General features: G+C 43.2%; 1 protein-coding gene across 1 annotated transcript in view; it reads right to left on the reverse strand.

The window, feature by feature from the left end:
• LOC145408967 (fat-like cadherin-related tumor suppressor homolog) overlaps nucleotides 1-25,467 on the reverse strand; it is a 335,831-nt gene that overhangs the window by 166,819 nt on the left and 143,545 nt on the right. The window lies entirely within an intron of this gene.

Raw genomic sequence — 25,467 nt, forward strand, 5'->3', positions numbered from 1 at the left:
AGCAACGTTAATATCTTATCTGTAACACCATAAGAACAAGGTTACTATTACAGTAACACCATGAGAACAACGTAACCATCACCACGCAGCACCGTCTATACTGGAGACAAAAGAAACACCGATGTGGAACTAAATGTGTATTGATGTTTCGCCTCACTGCTTCCTATATTGTCACACTTGCAAAACAATTACAACAACAGCCAACTGACCAGCAACACTGTTAATATCACCATGAAACACAGTAACAACAATGCCAACATTATCGTAAAACACCATAACAGCACCAATAATTTCACCATACAACGCTCTTAGTAGTCACACCAAGGTCACTACAACAACAACGTTTATCTAATCCAACAGGAATAGTAATAATGTTAGATAGGAACGCCTTTACGTCGTGGTACCGATATAACCAGGGTGACTCCACTGCCAGGTTATACACACGTCCCTCAATTAAATCCCTATCCCCCGAAATGAGGATGTGAACTGGAGGAAAAGGAAATCCTCCGCCTGCAGTCCACTGGCTTCACATTCATGTAAACTTGGGTCAACAGCAACAACAACAACAATAATAATAATAATAATAATAATAATAATAATAATATACTACTACTACTACTAATAATAATAAAAATAACAATAATCATAACAATACAGCAATAACAACTACAACAACAACAGCATCAACAACAGTAACAATAACAAGAACCACCACCACAACCACAACAACAACAAGAATAGCAACAGCAACAGCTAGGGCATTACTGTCCCACCATACCACATACACACTGTTATTATAACCCTCCAACACTGTTAACCCCTCCAGTACGCAAATTATTTCTTATTATATTCTAACTTTCCATGATATTCTATTCAGTTTTGGATATATATATATTTTTTTTACAACAGAGGGTTTGCACACAACCTTCAACCCTTTTAATATGGGTGGACTTTCTTTTTCTTTATTTATCTCTTTAGTTATTTATTAGTTTTGTTTCTTAAGGGTTTTATTTGCCTGTACCTAATGCCAAAAGTTTAAAGAGTCCAACCAAAATATTCCAGAGAGAGAGAGAGAGAGAGAGAGAGAGAGAGAGAGAGATAGGCGGTAGCAGAGTCGGTAGAGGCGAGGCGGCCTGCAATCCTAATGGGCCCAGGTTCGAATCCCGGCTGGGGCAGGGAACAGTTTAAGGATCTGAATTTCATAAAGAGAGCAGGCTTTTCTGATTTTTTTTTTTTTTTTTTTTTATGTGTCCGACTCTGGGCATAGGCTTCACAGCCTGCTCTCAAGGCCCAGCAGTCCTCCTACATACCATACACCTCTACATGTCACCACTTCGGCGCTAACACCCACCGTCCATATTGAATACATGCTAGGGCTGTCTCATACAGGACTGGTGTATTGGTATTAGCGGGGGTATTTTTACGACATGTCGGCGGGTCTTTTGGTAGATCAGTAAAGCCTGATTTTAATGAAATTCAAATCCTTAAACTGTTCCCTGCCCCAGCCGGGATTCGAACCTGGGTCCGTTAGGACTACAGGCCACCTCTCTACCGACTGAGCCACCGCCTCCCCCAGATGACCCTCCGACATGTCACAAAAGTACCCCTGCTAATAACAGTACACCAGTCCTGTATGAGACAGCCCTAGCATGTATTCAATAGGGATGGTGGGTGCCAGAGCCGAAGTGGTGACATGTGGAAATGTAGGAGGACTACTGGGCCCCAAGGAGGACTACTGTGACTTAGGGATAGGCCCTGAAGCCTTTACCCAGAGTCGGACACGTAAATACATAAATGGGCAGACAGAAAAAAGGTTGATGGATAGATCGATCGATGGATGGACATACACACAGACTGACTGACTTACTGACAGACAGACTGACAGAGACAGACAGACAGACAGACACTGAAAAATAGACAAATAGAAGAGAGAGCGAGACAAACAAACATATACAAAGAGAGACAGACAGACAGGCAGGCAGACAGACACACCATGTAACCCCCCACAGACCTCTTCTCCCTAGCAACAAATTTTACAAAGGCAATCAAAACTTTCAATACACACAGACAGACAGACAGACAGACAGACAGACAGACAGACAGACAGACCACAGAACTCCACCCAACATTTCCTGTCCTCTCTGTGGTAACAAATTTGACTGAAGCAATCAAATTATTCGCAAAGCCTTGGCCTTCCCCTGTGGCTTAAAGGCAGGGTAGTCCTTCAGCCGCAGTAATTTAGTTGGAGTGAGGCTGGGGCTGAGAGAGGGCCGGCCTTTTTACCTGCAGGCAGTCGCTCGGGCAGGGATGTGGGCTTTTGTGGGGAATTATGGTTGCAGGGAATGATGGCTGGATGGTTTGTGCCTCGTCGGCCTCCTGGTTCTGTCATCTTTGGCTGTCTGTTTATTGTTGGCCGACTGATTCTTGAGTTTATTATCATTTTCCTTAAGCCATTCCCCCAAGTCATTCATACTTTATTTGTGATTTTGTTGGGGATTATGTTGGGGGGGGGGGGGAGTAGAAGATGGCAGGATGGTTTGAGCTTCGTCTGCTTCCTAGTTCCGTTAGCTTTGTCTGTCTATTTGTTATTGCTTTTCATTACTTATTTTACTTGCGACACTCCCTCAAGTCATTCATCTTATTTATGATTTTGTGGGGAATTATGGATGGCTGTTTTGTGCTTCTTCGGCTTCCTACTTCTGTCATCACTATCTGTCTTCTTGTGATATGTCTATTTCCAGAGTTTATCATTACTTGTTCATTACATACTACTCCATGTCCCTCATTATCTCCGCCAAAGAAGTTGGAGGAGGTTATGTATTCACCTATGTTTGTTTCTCCACACGATATTTTCAAAACTTCTCGATGAATTTCAATGAAATTTTGCTGTATGTGGGCCATGGGCAAAAAAATAATTTATTAAATTTTGAGGCGGATCCGGATGCGGATCTGGGTCCTGCAATGGCACTGGCGGAGGTATGCACTCTCTGACTGATTTCTAGTTTTATACTTGCTTTTTATTTTGTTGGGAATTATAATTCGAGGGAATGATGGTAGGCTGATATATGACTCAAATGTTTTCTGCATCTGTCACCATCGTCAAGGATCACTTTTTTTCTTTCCCCCCCTAGACACATCCCTCAAAGTCTGCTTTCATAGTACTTGTGTTGGGAATTATGTTTAGAGGGAATGACGGCAGGCTGATTGTGCTTCGACTATTTCCTGCCTGTGCCATAGTTGTCTAATTCCAGCCTTTCACTTATTTTCCTTAGATACCCCCCAAAGCCTTCATCATATTGTGCTTCTGTTGGAAATTACGGTTGGGAGAATGACGACAGGATGGTTTATGCATCGCCTGCTTACTGCTGCTTCTGTCGTCGTTGTCTAATTCAAGAGCTGATTATAATTTCTTTAGACATTCCTTTAAGTTCCTCATTTAATACTGAGTCCACAGGGATTGTACCTTTGTCCCAGGCCTGTACATCTTTCATATCCATTCTACTACTTTCCTCCATGCTTCAGCATTTCACCACATACTCCATCAGTTCCTGGGGCTTTCCCCATTTTGACTTTTTACATTCTTTCCACTACTTCCATCCTACTGAATTCTTCCTTCCTTCTCACCTCCCTCCTTCTCTCAGCCATGCCCCAGCCACGTATACCCGCATTACATTCATTCTCTACGTTTAACAGTTCCTTAAAGTGTTCTCTCCATCTGCTCACTTTTCATCCCTTCTCCACTGTCAATCTACCATTTTCATCTTTCACTCCCCTACTAACTTCTTTACCACCCTGTCTAACTCTCTTTATCTCCCTCCAGAACATTTTCTTACATTCCCTCCACTTTACACTTAAATTCCTTCCAATTTCCTCATCCACTCTCTTCTTTCTCTTACTAATGTTTTCTCTCTCTTCCTCTCTACATACTTTATAGCTCTCTCCGCTGTCTCTCAACTTTCTCCGTGCTTCTGCTTCCCATCCACTCATTTTATGCTTTCTTCTTTTGCGCCACAGCTTGTCTTGCCTCTTCATGCCACCATGCTGTTCTTTGCACCCCCGTACGTCTTCTCTTCACCCTACACACCACCTCACATGCTGCACAGATTTCTTATGTGCATGTCTTGCACCCCCCCCCCCCCCGGTCTGCTCCAAATCATACTTACACAATCGCTCCTCCACTTCTCTCTTATATTGTGCCCTTTTTTTTTTTTTTTTTTTTTTTTTTTTTCCATTATCTGCGACCTTTCTACCCTCGCTGTATGTACTACTTCCTCCTGTCCTTCCCTCCCTCTATTCCTCCATTGCATTTGAATCTTGACTTTCATCACCACCAAGTGGTGGTCAGAAAGTCCGCTCCCCCAACCTCTATATGCTCTTGTATACTTTCTCATTCTCTCATTCTCACACACATAATCAATCATTGCCTTCTTTTCATTCAGTTCACCACCCACCCTTCTCATCACTCGCCACGTATTCCTGCTAATCATTTGTGCCTATAGAGGGTGCTGTCTAACACCAAACCCCTCCCCGCACTAATGTCCACTAGAGCACTGCCATTATGGGAATTATAATGTTAATACTAATGCCAATACTAATACCAATACTACTACTACTACTAATAAAAATATTAATAACAACGATAATAATGACGATAATGATGATGCTGATGATGAAATGTGTACTGTATTCCATTATTTTGCATGTGACGGAGAAGGTTCCTGGTAAGAACTAGTTATCCAACTTCTCCACTTTAACGTAGCGTAAAATTGCAATCTCGTTGTCTTTATGACTGACACTAGAATATGATGCTGCCAACAAAAGGATGCTATGACAAGAGTAGCGCCAAAGTATTGTCATATTGTGCCACTAAACTGTAGGAAATTGACTTCAAAAAGACGAAAATCTCCGCCAGGTTATGGTGGGCGACCTACAGTGAAATACGAGTGAAGTACAGTAATAGGCTGAAATATATTGGTCCGTCTGCTTTAATAAAACAGAATACACGTCTGCCTTGCATAACCAATAGCTTTTACATAATTTCCAGATTCCTGAATTAATTTGATGCCTTCCATATACAATAAATATTTTTCTGTTCATGTTTCCTACTGCATCATTTAAACATTACGTGAAACACAGGCACGGTGGTGGATAAATGTTCTCCTAATATTTCACCACTTCTACCTGTTACTTTCTTCGGCTGGCTAATATTCCTGAGATATGAGAGATTTGGTTTGCTTCCCTGGCCACAGATACAAACGTCCGCCAATTAATCCAACTCTTTTAATCACTTTCCTCCCCTGGGTACCATTCTTAAGCTTTGTGAGGCAAGACATTTTTCTCTGTACAAAGATGATTTCAATGATACGATGTGACAAAGAGAAAATTGGTAGATATGTCCTTAAGTGTAAAACTGTCGCTGCAGAACGGTAGTCAAACTTTTATCTTCTGGAAAGGAATGATACTATGACCACTGTATTGATGGGTTAGACACTACTGCAACATTACCGGAATCCCGGGGTTTGGCATGAATATAATGATGATAATGATGATATTCTGCAATTTTACCACCATCGGTAAATTTGATTTGTGATAATGAAGTGCAGTGGAAGAGGCTAACTTTTTCTCAAACTCGGAGATGAAAAAATGAGTGAAAAAAATAATAAGACATGAGACAATTATCCTATTATAACAACTGGTAACCGTATTCTAGACAGAACAGAAGGCCCCTAGCACCTCTTGCTTAGCGATTTAACATTCACACACACACACACACACACACACACACACACACACACACACACACACACATAATATCCCCCATTAATTTCCACACCAAATTCCTTTTACCCCGATAAATAAGAGCAATAAGGATGATAATTCTAACATAATGGACCGTCGTGGCGTCAGTGAAAATGTTAATGACACCAATTAATTACAACTAATTTTTCACACGTGCACTGAGCCGGCTGCAGGTGAGGGTGGAAGGTTTAACGGAGGTTTAAAGGGCAAATGGAGGTTTAAAGGGAGATGGGAGGTTTAAAGGACGATGGGAGGTTTAAAACGGGATGGGATGTTTGAAAGGAGATGGGAGGTTTAAAGGATGATGGGAGGTTTAACGGGGAATGGGAGGTTTAAAGGGAGGTGGGAGGTTTAAAGGGAAGAGGGAGGTTTAAAGGATGATGGAAGGTTTAAAGAGGAATGGAAGGTTTAAAGGATGATGGGAGGTTTAAAGGGGGGTAGGATGTTTAAAGCGGAATTGGAGGTTTAAAGGGGAATGGGAGGTTTAAAAAGGGACGTTGGTAGGAAGGTTTTGTTGTAGTTATTATCTGGCACTATTTCTTACTTATATCCTACATACAGCACATATACGACCACGTCTATATATCAAGTCTTAAAAATACAAAACGCAAGGCACATGAGGGATTGAAAGGTCATCATATGAACTTGTGTCCACTGTAACCTGGCCTAATACTGCCATCTCTCCGTCTCGAATGTTGAGCTGTAGCAAGGGATTAACACTGGAATATGATGCCAGTCACTGAGATGTGCTATGGAAAGGATGTAAAGTTACCGAATATAGTTTTACCTTAATCTGCCATTGAGCTGCAACAATAGATTCACACTAATATACTGTGCTAGTCATGAAGAAGTGTGTGGGATGAGGAGCCGTAGTTTTGTGTTACTGAGCTACGCGAAGTATTCTGTAGAAGTAAATCTCCAACATGTTATAGTGGGTGAAATGTAAGCACTGTACTCGTGGCGTTAGGTGGTTCCCTGATATCCCACTTCCTTATTACTTTATTTATGCATATCATCATCATCATCATAATCATTATCATCATCATCAATCTTCATCATCAACGAGACCTCCTTCCCCACTCCAAAGGTCGGGTCAGCTCGAATAATCCACTGAAGCTAACACACGATTTTATTTCAGCTGAGAACTTGTTATACGAATCTGAGGCCCGTATTCTCGTCAGCTCAGGCAGCTCCCTAACATCTTTTCCTTAGCGATTTATTTTTGTGTATGGGTGGTTAACATCCTTTTGTAAAACACTTATCCAGAATATAGCGATATTAGAAGAATTTATTTAACACAGAAGAGCGCAGTAAGGTGTAATAAACAAAACAAACCGCTTAGGAAAATGTGTTAGGGAGCTTCAACCGACAAGAATACAGGCCTCAAACTCTTATGACTGCTCAGCTGAATAAAATCGTCTGCTTTTAGCTTCAGTGAAATGACTTGTCTCGATCATGTGAGGGGTTAATTATTTCTACATATAGCACACCAGTAAGCTCTTCTACCTTTTAAAATATATCTGAATCAAGAGGGTCATACAGGGAGGTCCATACATTGCGCCTCCTTGACTCTCTTGGAAGTACCTGTATTTTGTATGTGGTGCTGGGATGACACTCTCTGTTAGTATGAGCGACTCAGACATTTCGCTTGCCTCATAAAATTTTTACACAACCAATAATTACTTACACAAATTCTAACACATACAAAAACAGAAAATACGTTAGTTTCACCCTCACATGCATCACCCTTCCTTCAGACGCCCCTTCCCTATTCATACTTGGCATGCATGGGAAGGGGTTAATTCCTGCTGTCACCCTCCCTACGAGGAGATGGTCCGGTTACGCGATGAAATTAAAATGAAATGACGATACATGTACATGCAGTAAAGTAATATAAAATTGATATTAACAGACACTACCGCGCATGTCTGACGAGAAGAGTGTATGTGAGTGAGGTGGACGGGGGGAGAGGGAGGAGGAGCCCAAGGATGAGATGAAGGCATGGATTGGAGAGGTATATGAGTGAGGGGTGTGTAAGCTGGTAGCAAGGCAGTGATATGGCAGGGGTGAGGGCGATATGGAGGCGTTTTGTTTGTGGCTACCCCTTACGGGATTAAGGCGTCTGGAATTAGACTACAGCGCATAAAAAGGGTTGTGTGAAGCAGAAAATAATGCTAAGTAAACACTGATAGAGCTGACTGAGACATTCTTGCAACACTCGTACACAAGAATATGCAAGGGCAATGCAACACAGGAACGACCCTGTTGTGTAGTGATGTGATGAGAGACAGTGCATGAAATTATCGATCATCCAAGGCGGCTGTGGTGAAGGTTTTACTTGGCACGTAATAAGCTGCATTAATCTAAACTGTATTACAAGACGGCTGATTGATGTATACGTAGCGAGAAACAGATAAAAGGATCTCTCTCTCTCTCTCTCTCTCTCTCTCTCTCTCTCTCTCTCTCTCCCCATCCATCCATCCATCCAACTATCCATCCATCCATTCATCCACCTAACCTTTCCATCCATCCACCCTTATATTTATCCAGCTGTCAATCCATCCACCCACCTATCCTTCCAACTACTCATTCATCCATACCTCCAACTATCCATCCATCCATCCAACGAACCCTTTATGCATCCATCAATTAAACTGCCCATCCAACCAACCATCCATCCATCCATCCACCTATCCATTTATAAACAGTACCATCCATTTCAACCTATGCTTGACGTATGGTCTTCGCAAAATACAGGAGAGAGAGAGAGAGAGAGAGAGAGAGAGAGAGAGAGAGAGAGCTCAGACATACTCAAGGAAATAAATATTGCAAGTATACTTTTAACAGAATTTAATTTCACAGGAGACTTGCATTTAGCCTCCCTCCTGAATATGCGAGAAAATATACACGTAAAAATAAGTTAATTAATGCGTGTTTCTCCCACTTTCACTCACTCTGCTTCAGTCTGCCCGTTTGTCTGTCTTTCTGTCTTTATCAGTTTACTAATCTAGCTATCTATCTGGCTATTTCACTCTCTCTCTCTCTCTCTCTCTCTCATTTACCTATCGATCTGTCAGTCAATCAATCAGTCTGTCTTCATTTGCTTAGTCATTGTACCTTTGTGAGGAGGGGGAGACATATACATTGCAAAATGGTCAAAAATATATGGTGGTCAGGGTTGGAAATGAAAGAGACAAGGCATAGACGCTGAAACAGAAGACAGTGGTGGCAGACAGTGGACGAGAGGAAGGTACGACAGATACGAGGCACAGATGCTGAAACAGAAGACAGTGGTGGCAGACGGTGGACAGGAGGAAGGTAGGACAGACACAAGGCAGAGATGGTGAAACACGGTAATGCTGACAGATAATGGCAGAACACAAGAATCACAGGCGCTGACACGGAAGATAATACTGGTAGCAGACATAGGGCGTTAAGTAGAGGGTACTGGGAGATAAAGGGTATAGATGATGAAAGATAGCAGCGGTAAACAGCGGTAGGATGTACGAGTTGGTTTGGTTACTTGACAAAATCGACCAGGTGTTAGTTTGTCAGCGTCCACTCCATGAAATCAATGTTAGCCTTAATCTCAGTCTTCCCTTCCCTCTCCTTCCACTCCCTTCCCCTCCTCCCAGGTCTGCCACATTATTTTCTAGGTTTATTTATTCGACAGTATCGGCCAGGTGTTAGTTTGTCAGCGAACGTTCACTCCATAACTTCAGTATCAACCCTTTTCTCAGTATCTCCCTCTCCTTGCAACTCCTCCCCTTTCCCGCGACTCTTCAACACACTTTTTACCTGGTGTCGTGGGGAATCTCTAAGAAACTTCAGGTTATTTATGAGTCAATATTGGGCAAATAATACTGTTTCAACGTGGGTTCAAATCTCAGCCGTCACTTACCTACAATTACTGATGATTCTACTGATGATTTATGAGGAATCCCATTTTCTCCCATACGATAATCATTAACTATAGCTTCGAAGTGGCTGGGAGCTAGAACCCAGGTTGATATATTATTTATTATTCAAAACTGCCCGAAGAATGGTGCCGGAGAGGGGGCGCCTTCACGTGGTGGCATCGATATAGCTCGGCGGCTCCGCATCATGGTTATAAATACGTCCCTCAGTTACTACCCTATCCCCAGAAAGGAGGAGGTTGGACTGCAGAAGGAGGACAACTGTAACCTGCAGTCCACTAGCTTCAGGTTTCATTTGATCCTGGGACTGGTACTACTACTACTACTATTACTACTACTACTACTACTACCACCACTACTACTACACCAAGAATCACCTCCAAAAAATTTTCACATCTTTCCTAGAACAGCCTGTATATTCGGTGAGTTAATGGAGCTCCAACTCAAGCAGCTACGTAATGCGATTAGTGAAGGAAGAGGAACAACATTTTCTGCCGTGTAAAAACATTTTTGGCATCCAGCACAGCATCCATGGGCGATACTGTAACTTATTAGCTGACGTCTTCCTCATCATCATAATTACCACCACCACCACCATCATCATCATCATCATCATCATCATCATCATCATCACAATTCTCCTCTTCTACATCATTATCGTCATCATCATCATCATCATCATCATAATTCTCCTCCTTTTCCACATTATCATCATCATCATCATCATCATCATTACCGCATTTCTCCTCTTCCACATCATCATCATCATCATCGCATTTCTCCTCCTCTTCCACATCATCATCATCAGTTTTCCTCCTCCTCCTCCTCCTCATCCCAGTTCTCCTCGTCATCACCATCCTAATCCCTACTAATAAATCAGGTAGGTAAGATCCAGAAAGAACAACAGGAGCGTAGATACGTATGAGAATTATCAAAACTATGCAATAATAATCTGGTAATGAAAAATATGACTGTTGCTCTCGATAAATGACAGACGAGAGTAGTTCTGCCCCCTCTTCCTTTTCCTCCTCTTCCACTTCGTCTTCTTTTTCTTCTCCATTTTATGACGGTGTGTGTAAGATCTTGATTAAAAATGAGAGAGAGAGAGAGAGAGAGAGAGAGAGACAGAGAGAGAGAGGAGGGGCGGTGGTGATAGTGGTGGTAACTCGCTTAACTGTACAAAGTTAGCAAGGTCTCTAATTACGGGTACCAGTGATCTCTCTCTCTCTCTCTCTCTCCTCCATTAAACCTTATATTTCTTCCTCCTACCTTCGCATTTCACTTTCCTCCCTCCCTTCTTGTCTCCTCCATCCATCCCCCTCTCAACTTTCCTTCCATCAGACATTCCTCTCTCTCTCTCTCTCTCTCTCTACTTATCCACTCCTCTTTCCTACTGCCAACCTACACTGTTAACCATTGTCATATTGCTGTTATGCTCGAAATTGCAGTATTAATGTCTTTCCGTAAATTTCTGAACAGTCTTCTAATTTGAGAGAAAGTATGGAATTTCATGAGGCTGGACAAGTGGCAGGGGAGTCAGTGGGTTGGGATAGTCATATACGGAGGAGTAAAGGACAGTGGTCTGACACACTTTTTTTTTTTTTTTTAATCCGTCAGACAATGTGAAGCGCATTTATAAAGAAGAAAAGATACGTGCAGATACTTGCCATAGGTCTGTGAGGTAGGGTTGGGATTTCGGGGACTTGAATGGTGCGTGAGTGAGTGTCTAGCCCATTCCACTGGGCATGCTAGTGATGGTTATCCTTCTTTTGTGCTTCCTCTCCCTTTGTCTGAGCCCTACCTAACCCAATGCTTAAGTGAAATAATAATAATAATAATAATAATAATAATAATAATAATAATAATTATCTATCTATTTATCTATGTACCTAGGCTCCTTCTCCGAAGGAAAGGGAGGTAGCCGAGATAGGACGACACACTCCCCATTTACTCATCCATTCAAACACATTCATACACATCTTAGCCCCACAGGGGAGAAGGGACAGATCCTCACCGCACCACACCGAACGAGGATCAACTGCGCAGTACAGTGACATCCGCAGCGGGGCCCGACAGCAGAGCTGGTTTACCCCTGCCACATCATAATAGATCCATCCCCTTACCCGCACCTGACCTAATGATAATAATAATAACAACTAGAAAGCACTCAGAGAGAGCACACCTCCGCCATTGCCGGATCCGGATCCGCCCCCAAATTTTAATTAATTCTTTCTTGGCCCATGGCCCACTCTTTCACATAATTTCATTGAAATTCATTTAGAACCTTTGAGTTACTGTGCGGCAGGATCCGGATCTTCCCCCAAATTGAAAGAATTCTTTCTGGGGCCGTGGACCACCCTTCCACAAAGTTTCATTGGAATTCATTCAGAACTTTTGGAGATATGGTGTGAAAAAGACAAAAAATTCCACATCACAACCAAAATCTAATCGATTGTTCATTGGGCCAAACCTTATCCCTTCAAAAAAATTCAGCATAATCTATTCTTAACTTTTTGAGTAATTCTGTCAACAGACAGACGGACAAACAAACAAACGCGGGCAAAAACATATACCTCCTGGAGGAGGTACACCAGAAAGCGGCCAGACATCGCACACCTCCAATGCAATGGCCATTAAAAAGGATCCGGATCCAGATCCGTGGATATAGTATTCAGATCTGCCCAAAAATTTAATAATTTCTTTCTTAGTCCATGGCGCACCTTTCCAGAAAATTTCATTGAAATTCACTGAGAACTTTTGAAGATATTGTGCGGGATACTCTGGATTCAGATCCGAATTTGGTCCAAAATTTAGTCACTTTTTCTATAGGCCATGTCCCACCCTTCCACAACATTTCATTATAATCCGTTCGTAACTTTTTGAGTCATCCTGCTACCAGACAGACAGACAGACAAAGAAACCAACGCAGAGTAAAACATAACCTCTTTGGCAGAGGTAATAACAGTAATAATAATCTAATCCAACATATATTAACAGTGCTGTGCTGCGGCGCAGTGGCGTACCTGAGGGGGGGCAGAGGGGGCTGTTTGAAACTGCCCCCCGGGCCCCCAGTTGAAGGGGGGCCCCAAAAAGCCTTAAAAATTTATAAGCTTTTTTATTAATATTTAAAAATATATATATTTATCATCCCGACAATCCCGGCTGAGATATTAGATAAGTTTTGAGAATTAGGGGGGCTAGGTTCTTTGCAGGGCCCCCCTCCAGGAGGGGGGCCCCGCAAAACACCTAGACCCCCGGGCCCCCAAATCTCTAGGTACGCCCCTGCTGCGGCGTACTAGAATAATAACTGTGCAGCTCGTTGTCTTGTAGTAATTGTGTCCTGTGTCTTCTGCGGTGTCCTGCAGAGCTCTCAATTGTGCAATATATTATGCTACCTTTAATACCTAAATCTTTGTGTCCTGGGTGTGGTGGCGGTGGTGGTGGTGCGGGAAAACAAGGGCGTCCAGGAAATATTCACCGCTATTTTTCGTCCACGAGTTGGCGCCGTGTTCTCTCAGCTGTGTCGCAGTTTTGCATGTTTTTCTGGTGCGTCAAAGGGTGTGAGGGTCTGGCCAGTGGGTACACCACAGGGCCACGGAGCATCTTGTTTCAACTCCTCTGTTCTCAGTCATGCCTTAGCTTAAAACATACCTTCACCTCTGCTCTCTCTCTCTGCTTAGAAATGGTCATTCGTCGTTTAAGTTTCTAATGTCGTTACATGACTGTGCTGCCCTTTCCTAGGTGGATATCATCAATACTCGAGGTACATGTGGCTATCAGCTGAATAAAATCGCGTGGCTTCAGATGGCATAAAGTACTAGAGTCATCTTGGGCATGGGAGAGTTAATGGTGTGATATTAATACGCTCAGGTTGCCCGACTGAAGCGTCTGAATCCACTAGTCCACAAAGCAGTCATTCTGCTGTACAGTTACCTACCAAGCGAAGTAAATGGTTTCCTGGACTGATAAGGAAGGGTCTGTCTTTCAGTGTTGAGACACCTGGAGGTAGTATTATATAGAGTGAGTGCCTACGTAACAAGAGATAAGCAACCTGGTGTTGCTTAAGACATGGCCAGCACCATCCAAGCTCATGATCCGACCAACAACGCACTGGGGACGATTAATACGCGCTCACTACCTCACCAGACATTCAATAGGTCCTCGGAGATGGAAGACTATTTCGCTGTCCTGTACTGATATCTCTGACTTCCTTCCAACGAATAGGTAACTTCTTTTCCCCTCCACCCCCTTTTTTTTGGGTCTCGTGTATATGCCTGTGGATTCTTATTCCTGTCAGCTAAGGAGGTTGTCTGTCACTTCTTCTTTACTACTTTATTTCTGCAACGGCTAGCTACTATTTACTTTTACGATATTTTTATAAACTATGCCGATGTATTCCACGAGGGTATTTAAGTGTTATATGCAATATCAACAGTTATGATAAGAGGTACTAGGGAGCTTCCTTAGCCGACCAGAAGGCGGTGTGTGTGTGTGTCCCTGTTTGTCTGTTTGATCTTTACCGGCTGTGCCAATGAGGGACATTTAATGTGGTGGCATCAGTATAACCAGGCGGATGAGCTGTCTGGTTATAGAACATCCCTGATCCCCCTCCCTATCTCCCAAAATGAGGACAGTGAACTGCGTTAGAAGGGTCCCTTTGGCCTTCAGTTCACCAGGTTCACGTTCAGACGAGCCCTGGGTTGCTGCTATAACTCTATGGGCCATATTATTAAAACTGAGTGCATCAAACTCTAAGCAAACCTAAAAAATTTGATGATCATTAGTGGAAACCTGTAACAGTTCGTTGCAACTAGCCTGCATGCCACGCTGTGGAGTGCAGTCAGCAACTCTACAGAAAGACAAAACATGATCTGTCATTTTCACATAATTATCATAAAATCATAATATGGGCTTGTCTACAACTTAGCCCTCGAGGGATAATAATACGGCCCTAATTTCGAAAAGCCTTATCTAAAACCCCACTGCATGTGGGTTGGCACCTATAGATAATTATATAGCTCAGGTCAGAACATACGAAAATCATGGGTCAGATGTCAAGGTTACTGGCTAGAAACGAAATCTAGCCCATGCCCATGCAGACTTGACCTATTAACCCTTTGGCAGTAAGGGATGTCCATCGGTTAAAAGTAATAAAAATCATCATCTGTCATACCTACAATACACAGCATTAGTGCGATTTCCTAAGCTGCATCGTCTTCACATTGCGATTTCCACCACGGCACCTTTCGCCACACTCCCTCACCGGCACCTTCATGGTGGAAGGTGGTGGCGACCACCATCCACTCACACTGTGGTGCTGCCTACTTATTTCTTCACTTTTATCGTTCTATCTCTGCTCTCCTCTCTTCCTAATTCCCCCTTTCCCTCCTGTCTCCTTTTATTACTCTTTTTCACTTCAGGCGACTCTGCACTGAACTGCAAACCTAATGGTTTCATTTAACCCAGGAAACCATTTACAACACTCGGTGGTAACCATAGAACCAGATAACAGAGTGATGTGGAGCCTACTATGGTGCCACTGCTGACTGGATGGAAAGAGGCAAATGCTACGTCCATCTAGGAACCAAACCTCCACATTTTCCCCCCAACCTTGACGTGGGGCGCTGTTAATCGCAAGGGGACATCGGTTCACTACACGGGACGACCCTGCAGGGGCGGTTGCTTGCCTGCTGTTGAAGGGTCTGCTCATCCAGACAGACCAAGGCCGATCAACAACAAGAACAACAACACACTCACCCTCTCTTACATTCACTCTGCCTCACACTCACTCTACACCACTCTCGCCTAACCCTCAGCCTCTCTTACACCTCTTACCTCTCACACATTTCTTACCTCAAAACACTTCTTACCTCTTACAAACATTTTACCCCTTACACACCTCTTACCTCTTACAAATCACATACCTTATACACACCTCTTACCTCTTACACATCACATACCTCATACACACCTCTTACCTCTTACAAACATCTTACCCCTTACACACCTCTTACATCTTACACACCTCTCATCTCCTACACACATCTTACCTCTTGCATATTATCTCTTGAACACATCATTTACACACCTGTTACCTCTTACACACACTTTACCTCACACTCTCTCACCTCTCAAACCTCTCTCACCCTTACCCTCACCTCAAATTTCCCACCTTCACCATTCCATTCCCCCAAATGTTTGTTTCCTTCCCACTCCCCCTCCTCCACGTCCCCAGTAGTTTCTTGCAGCGCTCCCGTGGCCATTTCTCTTTCTTTTCTTTATCACACTACATTAATCTTGCTCACTCAACACTCGCACAAAGCCTCGCTCTTGATATTGATCCTTGCACTTCTCGCTCTCTTCACCTGCCAAATTTACGTTCCTTTAATCTCTCTCTCTCTCTCTCTCTCTCTCTATCAACTCCACTCTGATAACGTGCTCTACTTTTCTCACTATTCTGTTTCACTCCAGACTATTTCATCACAGGGGAGATTTTTGTTAAATATACACCAGTAAAACCTTCATCCTGAATGGAATAAACTCGTCTGGTGGTGGCCGGGTTAAGAGGTAGAGATGCAGTTGGACTGAAGGGGTCAAAGCGTATGAGTGGGAGTGAAGCTGAAGGGTGTAACTGAGAACATAAAAGTGCGAGTGACAGAAAACAGATAAATTACAGAGAAATAGATATGTGACAGATACAGAAAAGCCACTCTCAGACGGTTTATCTATCTCTCTATCTATTCATCTACCCGTATCTATCTGGCTAGCTCCCAGTCCTAGAGTTCCCCCTAAAGTGGCCCCCAAAAATAATAAATAAAACCTCTAAGCTCCTTGCTCACAGTTCATCTCTACTTCCCCTGCCAATCCAGTGCTTGCAATACGTAAGAAAATAAGATAAAATAAATAACATGCGACCATATGCATACCCAGTCACTTTTCTATCAGCAGAATTATGTGAGCAATAAAACCCAACCATTCCTAGGATATGAATACTCGTCGGCCTCATCCAGCTGCAGAGCCATAACCCACCAGGCCATCGTATATTCACTGGCTGGTTATATGGTTTTCGTTCAGTGTGATAAAAGGATTCCTGGAGCAAAAGAGATTTAGTCTGCCACTCACTGAAGAGACACTATAGGAAGTACTACACTATATCGAGTGAATGGATGTTCTGCTGGACTGTATTCAAGGTGACGTATATGTTTCGTCGTACTCTTCCTTCGAAATACATTTTGCATACTACAACTTAACTACCTCTTGTATTATACTTATATCGCCTCAAAACCGACACAGTCTGCATTACTAATATACAAGAAGACACTGAATTGTAATGTGCAGAGTCAATAGCTACGGAAGATGTGTTATGAAATCCTCAAAGCCGCTTATAACACAGCCTGTCCAGCCACTCCTCCAATGGTAGGCCAGTATCTCATACATACGTCCACTCTGTCTTACAAGAAAATATTCGGCCTGGCTCTTTTTCCACACAATGTACTCCCTAAACTCTGCTCCCACTCAGCTGTCATCTCTCTGCGGTATCACCCAATATAGAAAAAAAAAATATTTAATACTGTACTCATATCGTAGGACAAATTGCTCTAACGTGTTTCTTATAGGCAGATGAACACCCCTAACCCTTTCAGCTCAGCTGATGGCTGAGTGTTGTCAGACGGGAGGGCTGATTTGCCTAGTAACCATGCGCGTTCATTCCTACATTTTAATTAGGCTCATTGGATTTCATGCAACTGTCATCTTAGTATTCAGGTAGGTAAGGGGAATGGTCCAGGTCTGTCATGTAAAAACCCACTAGTAACTTAGAAGACTCATTCTTACCTACTTCACAACTAAGGACCATCACATTTCTGGAAAACACACTAAACTTTGAATCAAGTTTGATAGTATACCGTCAGGTACAATTAAACACTCTATACTTATAATGACTCACCAGTATATCCAATATATACTGAATATGTAAAATAATGATATGAATAATTAATGAAGTCTTTGTTCTAACCACTCAGTTATTATGTTTATTAACTTAATAATTACATTCCAATATTGTCACAAATGGAGAATAAATATCATAATGTGGAGAAGGACTTTTGACGGCAACTATTTAATAATAAGCTGCTTACACCTCTAATGGTTTAGATAAGTCTAGTGTTCTCTTCTAGCTATTAGATCAAACGATGTTATTTAGCCGAGTGAGCATAGAAACCTGAGACCGTAAGTACTATTACCATTAACCCAGTCATGGTAAGATGAACTCTAGTAATCTATTTCTGCTGTTGTCAAACGATTCTATTGAACTGATGGTGAGTACAGGTGTCTGAGAGAGTCAATATTTGTACTGTTCATCATTTCATGGTCTGGGTAGGAGTATTCTATTCAGGATACCCTCAAGCGAAATTATTCAGCTGAGGGCTAGTCATAGGAACCTGAGAGTGTCTTTGTTGGTACCAGTAACTCGCTCATGGTTGGTACAGTTCTAGTGCTCTATTCCAGCTGGCACCAGACAACTGTATTCGGTTGACTGTGAATGCAGGAGCCTGAGAATAGTAATGGAGGTAAGAATAACCCTCTCATGGACTGGAGAACTCTAGTGGTCTGCTAACACTGAAGTCAGACGACTGAAATTGCTAATGTAAAAAAAGAAAATCTAATATATGGTTGCAGTAGTGGTTAAAATTTGAACCCAGTGGACCAAAGGCTTAAATTGTCCTCCTACAGTCCACCACCCTCCTTTGGGGGGATAGGGACGAAACTGAGGGACGTCTGCATGACAACGTAATGGACCCACCCAGTTATATCAGCGCCACCACATGAAGGCGTCCCTCTCCAGCATCACAAAACCACTAGCAGAAAATGATCGGCTCTAATGAATTCCCAGCAATCAAGGAGAAATACGACGCCTAGAAAAATTGAAACAGCTGGTCGGTGTGAGAAAACCGGTGGGAGGGAAATGGAGTGGAAAGAAAGAGGGAAGTTTGGGGAATAAGCTGGGTGGTGGAGGGGTTAAAGTGGGACGGGGAGAGGAGGAAAGTCAGAGAAAAAGAGGGATGGAGAGAAAAGGGGGGGGGGGAAGGGAAACGAGAGAGAGAGAGAGAGAGAGAGAGAGAGAGAGGAAGCAGGAAGTAAAGTGATGATGTGTGAGGGTGTGTTGCGTCATCTGTGGAGGCGTGGGAGGAATTCTGGGCTTCAGGCAACAGACTGCCTAGTTTATGTCCAGAGTCGGATACACGAAGGAGAAAAATTGAGGCAAGAACATGAGAGAGAGAGAGAGAGAGAGAGAGAGAGAGAGAGAGAGAGAGAGAGAGAGAGAGAGAGAGAGAGAGAGAGAGGTGGGAGGGGAGGGAATGTGAAGATAATAACTAACAGGATTTACTGAAAGAACATTTGAACGGAGATCGGAGAACATTTTCTTCACCTTATACAGTTCCTTAGCAAGACCTCATTTCGAGTAGAGTAATCAGTTTTTGCCACCTTATTATAAGGGTGATATGGAGAAATTAGCGCAAGTGCAGCGAAGAGTCACGAAAATGATGTCCAGATTATGGAACAAACCGTATGAGGAAGGTTTAGATGAACTAATGCGGTTTAAATTTTCAAGGCGCAGATTACGCTGCTCATATCATCAGCTCAAAGGTAAAGATATCATAGGCATAGCTTTCTTTGTAACAAAACAGACCCGCCAGGAATGAAATGGAAGGAAAAGGAAGGGGAAGCCAGGCAGCAAAGGAGGGATTAAGAAGAAAGCAAGATAAAAGAAGAAAGGGAAAGGGGAGGGGAGGATGTGGCACAGAACAAGGAAAAGTATGAGATGCAGTTAGAGGAAGGGAGAGAAAAGTGAAGGGAGGATGGTGGAACTGTAAGGACAGAGATGAAGAATTAAAGTGGAAGGTGGAGATTCAAGGGGGCAGGAAACAAGATGCAGTGTAAGAGAGATAAAGGAATGCGAAGAGAAATGTCTGAAGGGAGAAGAGGAGGGTAAGAGGAAGACACCAAAAGTAAGGGAGAAGAATTGGACAAAGCTGGGAGAAGAGAGTAAAGGAAAAAAACAAAAAACAGAGGATATTAAGAGAGCAGGAGAAAGGGGTGAGGAAGAGGAAGTGAAGGAGGGGAGGACAAGAAGGAAATCAGATTGAAAACAAAGAGTGAGAAAAGCATGGAGGTGGGGTGGATGTGGGGGCGAGGAGATGAAAGTGAGAGTTAAAGGTGACGAAGGGAGAACGGGAGAGGGTGAGGGAGCAAGAGGAAATGGAAACGTGAGAGAGAGCAAGAGGAAGAGGAAGGGAGAGAAAAGAAGTTGGTGATGGAGAGGCGGAAGTGAAGACGTGAGAGAGAGGAAGCAAGTGAGAGAGAAGGAGGGCCGTGAGGGAAGGACAAGCAGAGAGTGAGTGAGAGGAAGACAGTGAGAGAGGTAGAGGAATGGGCAAATGAGAGATAGGAAGAGAGTAAGGGAGAGGATGAAAGTGGGAAACGTGGAGAGAGTAAAGAGGAAGGAACGCAGTGAGGGTGATGAAGGAAGGAGGACAAAAGCAAAGAGTGGGACTGTGAAAGATAGTGTGGCAGGGAAGTGAGGTGGGTGTGGAGGACTGAGCTAAAATGCATGAGGCAGGGAAGACGAAGCCAGTAAAGGACAGGAGAGAGAGAGAGAGAGAGAGAGAGAGAGAGAGAGAGAGAGAGAGAGAGAGAGAGAGAGAGAGAGAGGGGGGTGCAGCAGGTGAGAGTGACGAAAAAAAGGGCGGAAAAAAAAATAATCTATGAGGCTGCACGAACGCTGCCACATTTTTACATATACCTTATTCTAACTGCCACACCAAGATTTTGTTTACCAAGAAGAAAGCCATAATGAGTGAAATCAACATCATCATCATCGTTATCATCATCACCATCATCATCATCTTTCCATCTTACGTGGGGTTGAGGGGGTCAAGGGGCAGGAACGGGAATAATACCGAAACAGGAGACTCATATATCAACAGTGTCAGTAAAAATGGGCCACGCAATCCATCCACTCATTGTTCAAGGCTTCATATTTTTCTGCTGCATTTCCCTGGTGTACGTTCCACACAAAAATTCTATCAATCTATCTATCTATCCATTTATCTACCTGTCCATTTATTTATCTATCCATCCGTCTATCTATTCATCCACCTATCCATCTGTCTATCTATCTATCATTCACCTAACCCATCAATGCCTTATCAGGAGCGTTGGGGACCTTATTCAGGTCAAGATGTTTAAAGGCGAGTGACCAGCCGCTCTCCCCTGAGCTGTATTACATAAACAAAAACCGCAGCCACCATTTGGATATAAAGCCTTATCTGCCAAATCCGATTACAGTGCCTTGATCCACTAGACAACAAAGCGTGTACTAATAAATGTACTTAATAATCCTTGTGAGATTCAGACCATTTTATCGAGTGCTTGGTTAAAAATGATTGCAACCCTTTTATGTGCAGTTGTTATGTGTAGAATAAATCGCAAAGGATGTGGTGCTAGTGAGAGCGTTCCAGTGCTCATTCTAATCACCATTATGGGCCTGGGCAACACAATGTCTTCCGTATTGTGTTAGCGTTACCGCCCACCATCCATTCACCTGATGTACTGCAAACAGGCGACTCTGCATTAAATAGTTTCCTGTAGCCATGGAAACAACTTATTACGAAATGGACTCCTGGTGGTCTAGTGGGTCAAGGTATTTCAATCGGATGTAGGCCACTGGGATTTATATCGAAGGGTGATTGACGTTCATTCCACACTCAAGGAAGAGCGACTGGTCAACATCACCTTAAATACTGGGACTAAATAATCGAGCCCCGGGATCCTACGCTCCTGATGGGGAAATAAAAGAATACAAGATAACGATGCGTGCTTACATGTAGTCTCTCTCTCTCTCTCTCTCTCTCTCTCTCTCTCTCTCTCTGCGTGTCACACCTGTCCCACCGTCCTAGATGGATCGCCTCCCTCTTTTCTTTTTCTTTTTTTTTTCTTTTACACTCTGCGAGCCAATCACATATTTTTTACTCTCTTCGTCTGATTACTTTTCTCCGTTAGTTCCTTCCCTCGCATTTTCACCTCCTGAGGGATATGTCTTCGTGATCTCTCTCTCTCTCTCTCATGAATGGTAAGGACTGGGTATAATACTCGTCTAATTTAGGAAGTCACTCAGGATAATTACTCTGTTTTTCTGTGTCTGTCTGTCTGTCTGTCTGTCTGTCTGTCTCTCTCTCTCTCTCTCTCTCAAGACGTCGGCATGGGAGGCATATTTCTGAAGTTTTAATTACTCTGGCATCGATTAACCCTTTCAATCCCAGGACGAGTGATGAAGCAGGACGCCTTCACGTGGTGGTACCGATAAATCAGGACAGATCCGCTGCTGGCTTATCCAAATGTCCCTTAGCTCCCTGCCTATCCCCCGAAAGAAGGATGGTAGACTGCAGGTGAGGGACAACTTCAGCCTGCAGTCCACCTGGTTCACGTTTGAGAAGATCCTGAAGCCATAACAAGAGGTGCAACAACCTACAGACGTCAGTATTATTTTATTTTTGCTTCTAAGTCTAGGTCCGTGCTCTCGTCAGGTCAGAAAGCTCCCTAACTCCTCTTCTTTAGTGATTTATTTTTGAATATGTGTGATTTATATCCTTCTGTACTTTATTTATGCTGAGTATGGCGATATCGGAAGGATTGTACTACACAGAAGAGGATGGTACGGTGCAATAAACAATATAAACCGCTCAGGAAATGGTGTTACGGAGCTTCCTTACCGACGAGAATACGGGCCTAGGTGGCATGGTTGGCAGACGCACCTCGGTTCAATTCCAAGACGTGGCTGAAGGATTCATTTATCATCTAAACGCTTGCATGGATGTAGTGTGACCTAGTACGTGTTCATGATTTTCTCTCTCTCTCTCTCTCCGTGTGTGTGTGTGTGTGTGTGTGTGTGTGTGTGTGTGTGTGTGTGTGTGTGTGTGTGTGTGTGTGTGTGTGTGTGTGTGTGTGTGTGTGTGTGTGTGTGTGTGTGTGTGTGTGTGTGTGTGTGTGTGTGTGTTAAAAAAGTCAAGAGCTAATGTTGAGGAGACTGAGTTATTGGAACTTGTCTGTGTGGTTCAGAGTCGACAGGATAAGAAATTATGTGATTTGTGAAAAAAAGTAGTGTATAGAAGACCATGGAACATAGTGATACAGAGAACGTGCTTCGATGGTGCGTTTATACTGAGAAAAAATGGGTACAATTAGGGTGGTAAGATGAATTTATATGAATGAATTTTAAGATGGGAGGTGTGGTGGCCCCCCCCCCAAAAAAAAAAGAAAAAAGGTGTATATATATGGCAAATGATTGTGCGAGGAGAGGCACGAAGGTAGACTAGGCTTAGGAATTGACCAGGGATGAGCTGGCTTTTTATTTTATTTATTTATCTATTTTTTGAGAGTGGGGTCGAGTGAGGTCGGGAGAAGTACATGACAGTGGATTCGCTTCTCAACTTCACAGTCACCGAACGAACTCTATTTTAGATAATATTAAAAACGTCCATGTGTGGAGAGGTGTGCCTGAGAGACTGAGTCAGGTTTCTGGACGTCTGAATGGTGAATGGATGTGTGGTCCATTTCCATGACTGTATTGTTAATTTGTTCTTCTACAGGGATGTCGCTTCTTTTTCCTTAATTTCTGGACCCTATCTCACCCCAACTCCGAGTGGGAAAAAGAGGCGGGATGATTATGAGGAGGAGGAGGAAGAGAAAGAGGAGGAGGAGAAGCAGGAGGAGGATTGATGATGATGATGATAATGTTCAGTGTGTGTAAGCTAGTGCGGCCATATGCACGAGTGTGTGTATGGGCGTGCGTTGCGTGCGTGGCTGCTGGAAAGACAGGGCACGAGAGGCACGTGAGGACCTCCAGTAAACGAGGTGGGGGTGATGGTGGGAGAGGGGGGAGTTGGAGCGAGGAAAAATGTTTAATCAAGGACATAGTTTACGTATTAATGGAACAAGTTTAGCCAGGACTCACCAAGATCCACACTCTATTCTCAACTTTACATATTTTCTTTCTTTTTTTTTTTTTTTAAGTCCCTTTCCCTTTTTTTTATTCTCTTAATATCCTCCTCCTCCTCTTTTTTCATCTTTTTTTTTACTTCAATTACCCCTCCTCCTTCTTCATCTTCTCATCTTCTCATTTTTCTTTGAATTTCTTTTCTTCCCTCATCTTCTGCTTCCTTGTTTTTATATTTTCTTCCCCTTCAGCCTACGCTTTCGTCTTCTTTTTCTTTTTACAGTATTCTCTTCTTCGATATACATTTTTCTTATTTAAATTCTAGTACTGCTACTACTACTGCTACTACTACTACTACTGCTAATACTATCTATCTATTGCCAGACGCCTCAATCCCGTTTGGGGTGGCCACAAACAAATCGCCTCCAAGTCGCCCTGTCCCCCGCCATTTCACTGCCCTGCTCCCAACTCACACCCCCCTCTCTCATATACCTCTCCACCCCATCCCTCCATCTCATCCTCGGCCTCCCCCTCCCTCTTCCCCCCTCCACCTCACTCACATACACTTTCTTCGTCAGTCTTTCACCCTCCATCCTCTCCATATGGCCAAATCACCTCAGTGTGTTCCTCATAACGCTTCCTATCACATCCACATCCACACCACAACGCTCCTTTATATCCTCATTCGTCAGCCTGTCTCTCCACGTGACTCCACAGGCTCCTCTTAAATAACTCATTTCCACTGCTCTCACTCTTGACTTGTGTCCTTCCAACAATGTCCAAGCTTCACTTCCGTACGTTAGAGTTGGTATCACAATACTGTCACGTAGTAACTTTTTCACTTCCATGCTCACTTCCCTGTTTCTTATCACTGCTTTCAAAGAACCAGCAACCTTTCTTCCCTGCTGTACCCTTTCAAGCACTTCACCCTCCAAATCTCCATCCTTACTCATCACACTACCCAAGTACTTAAACGTACTCACATTTTCCAATTCCTCACCATCCAACCTCGCTGTACATTCACTAACTTCACCTCTCTCAAAGACCATCACTTTACTCTTCCCTACATTCACCTTTAGGTTCCGTTTCTTACACACTCTCTCAAACTCATCCACCAAGCCTTGCAGCTCCCCTTCGTCTTCACTCAACAACTAATACTACTAAATAATAATAATAATAATAATAATAATAATAATAATAATAACTAGAAAACTGAAATTGCCATTAACAATTTCAGTATCTCACCACATGATGAGGATATCCAGTTTCTTCCTCCGTTCAACTGCATGGGCTGATTTATTCCCCAATGTCCCAAGACTGTAGCCATCCGTGGACCTGGTGATTTCAACACCCTTCATATAGCTGGAACCCCGATATGAAGAGCTCGTTTAGTAGGGCCCCTTAGAGGAGCGTCAAACATGCTGAGCGAAGGTGAAAGCAACAAAACCCTCGAAGAGCAAAAATGGCGGAGCCCAAGCTACTTTCCATGGGTGATCTCAGAAACTACAGGCCCAAATGGGCCCATAGTCATTTCAGACCAGCTCCCTGACCTTGTCTACGTCCCACAAAAACTTCAAGTCAGTACCTTAAGCAGTTTCCGAGAATCCGCGAATAGGCTACTGTTATAGGTTTTTGGAGGTAACTGGAAAACCATTACTGGGAACTGGATGATACTAAGTCATAAGAAGCCACCCGCTGGGGGACTCAGATGGCCATGTATGATGGCCATTGCTTTGAAATTGAGCGAATACGGACAAT

Source organism: Coenobita brevimanus, chromosome 79 (genome assembly GCF_032717465.1).
Source record: "Coenobita brevimanus isolate Jiangsu-jjx chromosome 79, ASM3271746v2, whole genome shotgun sequence".
NCBI classification, from domain to species: Eukaryota; Metazoa; Arthropoda; class Malacostraca; order Decapoda; family Coenobitidae; genus Coenobita; species Coenobita brevimanus.